At 32.0% G+C, this 5493-nt stretch overlaps 1 long non-coding RNA gene across 4 annotated transcripts; it reads right to left on the bottom strand.

The window, feature by feature from the left end:
• Window positions 1-806: 806 nt before the first annotated feature.
• Window positions 807-4586, bottom strand: LOC108546857 (uncharacterized). Of its 4 annotated transcripts, none has more exons than XR_001890158.1 (6): window positions 4344-4586; window positions 2449-2696; window positions 2277-2342; window positions 1990-2192; window positions 1539-1921; window positions 807-1475 (listed from the first exon to the last, which is right to left on the bottom strand). It is a non-coding gene; the product is annotated as an uncharacterized LOC108546857 (long non-coding RNA). The 4 variants fall into 4 exon arrangements; XR_001890159.1 differs by lacking the exon at window positions 4344-4586 and having other exon boundaries at window positions 807-1119; window positions 1188-1475; window positions 2449-2888; XR_001890157.1 differs by lacking the exon at window positions 4344-4586 and having other exon boundaries at window positions 2449-2888.
• Between the last annotated feature and the right edge of the window lie 907 nt (window positions 4587-5493).

Here is a 5493-nt window from a genome sequence, read left to right as displayed (position 1 = left end):
TTTTGCTAATTATAGATACATTTTCATGTAAATACGTTATATATACTAGTAATAGCCTATAATTTAGTAATTTCTCCATTTGTATTATAAACTTACGTTGTGAGCAATTTGTTATTAAAAATAAGTGCAATAATTTTTACATTTTTGCAAATTATAGGTTCATTTATACATTGGTATGATATTTTTTAAGTGACAACCAATGATTTATTAAATCTTTTACTTTTATTATAAATTTACGCTATGGACAATTTGTTATTAACGATATTAATTTGTTATTAACAATGAGCATAATTACTTATAACCTTTTTGCAAATTATAAGTACATTTTAGCACAAGCACATGTTATATGTTCAAATATTAGCCAATAATTTATTAATTTTTTCATTTTTATTATAAACTTCCTTCGTGAACAATTTGTTATTATTAATCTTAATTTGTTACTAATAATCTGTGTAATAACTTATAAACTGTTTGCAAATTAGTCTTTGTAATGTATACATGTAATTCGGAAACTACTTGTATAAAATATAGTAATTAATGAAAAATCTATATTATCTTCGATATCAGTTCACCCTCTATGCAATAATTATTCCGAATTAATTAAAAGGGAATTAATTTATCCAGATTTACCAAAGAGTTCAAATGCATAAAAGATATAAGTGTGTATAATTACCTTCCTATCTGAATGAAATCAATACTAACTTTTGCCAAACACAGCTATAAATTTGAAATATTTTATGCACTAGAAAACTTTAGTAATTCTAATATTGAAATGAACCAAACTCTTGGTACAAAGATTATGCGGTATCATTTATTTAACTATACTGTACAAAACAAAACTTAATTTGTAATATTCATTGGGTAATTCTTGCAGAATTTAATTTCCTTAAAACGAATCTGCAAACGAAATTACACTATTACTCTCAGATTTCGAAGAATATTAGTTTCTCCAAAAACGCGTGATTCGTATGTGAAATTTTTCTCTTGCCCACTTTCCATATGCAGTTGTATTTATTGCTTTTGCAGAACTTTTATTCTGCTTCCATTATCGCATCTAGGTCTGTGTGTTATTCTATTTTACTTCTGCTGCTGCAATATACTTAAACAATCTCTGTAATGCTTTAGTACATAATTCCATAAGATACATCATCACGAAATTAGTCAAATTTAAGACTGTCATCGCGTACCTATTCCTGTTCCATGTCTCTCATTCTATAGGTCCACATATATAAGAATGTATAATTTCAAGCTGCCCTTTTGTCCCTGTTCTTGTCTCTCCAAATGGTGTTTTCAATTGTTTTGCATAAAAAAAAGTATCCTGCATTCTCCAATTCTTGCCTTTAGTACTCTTTTCATGGATGGCCCAATTTTCTATACCACTACCAGCTTCTTGTTCCTCTCTTCTAGTAATGCTCTAGCCTGTATTTTTGCTTTTGATTCGTCCACATCATAAAGTAAATTGATACACATATGCCCTACAAATATTTTTTAATTCTTCATATAAACTATTACATTATGTTTCAATAACATTATCTTACCATCCTTTTGAGTTATCAGATGTATTGACATTAAATTCTGTCTCAAGTTTGAAACATATAGAATATTTTCAAATATACTATCTACCTCATCTTTGCCTTATTTCTATAGTTTCCATGAAAATGTTTCTCTTTACTGATCCAAATTCTGTTCCTATTTCTTCCTATTCTAGGTTGTTCACCATATGGCTGGTTGTTCTCGAGTCCAAAATTCATTGTTTTATCCACTGCTCTCTGTCAAGAAGCACACTTTCTTCTTTTCTACTTGATTTCCTTTTCTTTCCATTTTGCTTTTAAAATAACAATCCAAATGATTTTTTCCAAATAATTAAACTTCTTACATGTCCCACACGGAGAGTACACTTCTGAATTCTTGTCTTTTCTTCCTAATCCTCGAAATTATTCTGATTTTATCTTAATCTTTCAAAACTGAAACCTTTAATTTCTTTGTTACCTTTATTGTTTCTTCAATATGTATGTGCAAGATGTCTAAGGGAGTTGCACTTGAATCACCTCTTCTCCTGCGCTTTGAAGACTACAGATTCATTTTGATCAGCCTTTCCATTTACTTCCTTTGCAATCTGTTGAGATGAGAAATCATTTATTCTTTTCTCTTCTTTTGGCATTAACTTTCAGATACTTGCAAATGGACAATACCTGTGTGGCAATGTAGTTAAGATTTTAGTTATAAGTATTATATATTCTATCTTACGTTCCAATGCATGTAATTTGAAAACTTACCTGTCAGTCACATAATGTGCGTTACTATATAAAGTTTAAATTTACATTTATCCATGAAAAATTCCCCTGTAACAGAATATCATTGCTGTCCTGTATTCTTCTCATAGATATTGTTATATTTTACACATATCTCATGGCATGAGATACAAGTTGGTACATCAAGTATCAGTACCTTCCCTATGATTGAAATTATCTGATTTTGTAATTACACATTGTTCACAACTCTCCTTTGCAGTTTTCTACATTTCTTAGTTCTTCAATTACATATTGATAGACACCTTAAGACCATACTATGACGGCCACTCTAAATTTCCAAATAAGATGTACATCTCCATCCTCTCACCTATTGATAATTCCACTTTACTTCTCGACTTTTATTTTCTGCACTCAAACATGTGGTCTGCTCTCTGGGTCCATAACCTGTGGATTTATTATTTTACTTAAACAATGAAACTAAAGGTTATGTTAATACAAAGGCACATTCGATTGCGTGATGCAGGCACGCTCGAAACCGAAAAAAAATATACAATACGGTTATGGAAAAGATCACTCTACGCGATTATGTGGAAAAACCCGATTCAAAAAGCCTAATTCAAAAACTAGAAGCCAAAAAAGTAAATTGCGCAGCACGATCTGACGGCCACTAACACTTTACCCACTATTTTTCGAAAACGCATGCTCGAATCACGAAAAAAATATCCAATCCCGTTAAATGAGAGTTCCCCCTACGCGAATATATAGAACAAACCTAATCAAAAAGCCTAATTTCGCAAATAAAAAAGGAAAAAGGCTATTGCGCAGCACGATCTGAGAGCCATTGACACTTCCGGCACTATTTCTCGAAAACACACGTTCGAATCCGATAAAAAATATCCAATCCCGTTAAGGAAAAATTCCCTCTACGCGAATATATAGAACAAACCTAATCAAAAAGCCTAATTTCGCAAATAGAAAAGGAAAAAGTCTATTGCGTAGCACGATCTGAGAGCCACTGACACTTCCGGCACTATTTCTCGAAAACACACGCTCCAATCCGAAAAAAAATATCCAATCCCGTTAAGGAAAAGATCACTCTACGCGAATCAGTGGAAAAATCCGATCCAAAAAGCCTAATTCAAAAACTAGAAGCCAAAAAAGTAAATTGCGCAGCACGATCTGACAGCCACTGACGCTTCCGGCACTATTTCTCGAAAACGCACGCTCGAAACCGATAAAAAATATCCAATCCCGTTAAGGAAAAATTCCCTCTACGCGAATATATAGAACAAACCTAATCAAAAAGCCTAATTTCGCAAATAGAAAAGGAAAAAGTCTATTGCGTAGCACGATCTGAGAGCCACTGACACTTCCGGCACTATTTCTCGAAAACACACGCTCCAATCCGAAAAAAAATATCCAATCCCGTTAAGGAAAAGATCACTCTACGCGAATCAGTGGAAAAATCCGATCCAAAAAGCCTAATTCAAAAACTAGAAGCCAAAAAAGTAAATTGCGCAGCACGATCTGACAGTCACTGACGCTTCCGGCACTATTTCTCAAAAACGCACGCTCGAATCCGAAAAAAAATATCCAATCCCGTTAAGGAAAAATTCCCTCTACGCGAATATATAGAACAAATCTAATCAAAAAGTCTAATTTCGCAAATAGAAAAGGAAAAAATCTATTACGCAGCACGATTTCACAGCCATAGACAGATTTGGCACTATTTCTCGAAAACGCACGCTCGAAACCAAAAAAAAATATCTAATGCCGTTAGATAAAATTCCACTCTACACTGTTATATAGAAAAAACCTAACCGAAACGCCTAATTACGGAAATAGGAGCCAAAAAAGTCTATTACGCAATACGATTTCACAGCAACTGACACTTTCGTCTCTAAATTTCGAACAGAATGGTGAAAATCGTAGAAAAATCGGCACACGAGTTAGAGAAAAGCGTAATCAACGCTGTATAGTGAAGAAACCTAATCTGAAAGCCTAATTACGGAAATATAAACGATAAAATCAAACTGTGTAGCACGATTTCACAAGCACATGTACTTCCGTCACTATATTTCACATGTGCACCTTCACTTTTTTCCACAGGAGGTATGTTACCACCGAACAAATGTTCACAATTATTTATCCCGTTCTTGGTAAAGTTCTATCTATTCCTTAAACTTGTATTGTCGTCCTTTCATATAGATCACGACGATGCTGCAAATGTTGTTCAATGTCCCGAAATAATAACTGATACTGCCTATTACTGTTCTTGAATATTCCTTTAATCAGTTGCAGTAATTAAAAGACTGATCAAGGATAACACTATTTCGTGAAACGTTTTGTTCAGGAACTGAAAGTTTCACTGTGACACGTGTGAATATTCCACCATGTGCTACTGGCATGTTGAGTTCATATCGACTAGAAGTGTTCTGCGATTGGTCAAAGCTGTGCCTCGTTTTCGCGGGAAGATGCTTCGTCTTTGAAATAGCCATGTGCTAAAGTATCAAAGTAAAATATCAAACGATGTTTCTTATATTTATTAATGTAGTAAATAAGATTGCTATGAAAAAGTATTTTTCTTGCATAATATTCTTACTATTTTGCAATAAATATATACTAGCATAAGAAAGAGTAAAAAATTTTTTTATTAAGAAATTTTATTTACAATTCTTTGTTTACAATGTTCTCCAAAGCATAGAAATTCTCGAATGTCTTAAAATCCATTCGAATTAAATCTGTAAATACAGAAGTAATAAAACTTTAACTGTAAATATCTAAAAAATTATTTAGTAGTTGAGGCTATAATGATATATTTTCTTTAACTGCATGACGATATCTACAAACCTGCAATCTTTCAACTAAATCGGTGACCCGAAGGACTTGCACTCTCCTTGTAAGTGCTAATAAAACTCTAGAAATATAATTTTAAATTATATTACATTATTGATCTTTCTTTTTAATTAATGAAAAAATAATAAATATAGGATTATACATAATTTTATTTCATGGTATACAATATATGAAAAATACTAATTGCAATAATATATAAACTGAAAATATAATAATAAATGTCGAAAAATATATTAACAGAGCCTTTTACTTCTAATCAATCATATCAACCAATCAATCACAGTCACAGTTATACATTTTAAAATGAAGTCTTTGGCGCGTTATAAAATTCAAATTACGATCAAAATCAGAGAATTTCTCATAGTACTGTGTTATTTCTTTATAT

The sequence above is a fragment of the Eufriesea mexicana genome, unplaced genomic scaffold (assembly GCF_001483705.2).
Source record: "Eufriesea mexicana isolate 0111107269 unplaced genomic scaffold, ASM148370v2 scaffold793, whole genome shotgun sequence".
NCBI lineage: Eukaryota > Metazoa > Arthropoda > Insecta > Hymenoptera > Apidae > Eufriesea > Eufriesea mexicana.
Note: the sequence above shows the minus strand (reverse complement) of the source record. Positions and strands in the feature narration are given on the sequence as shown.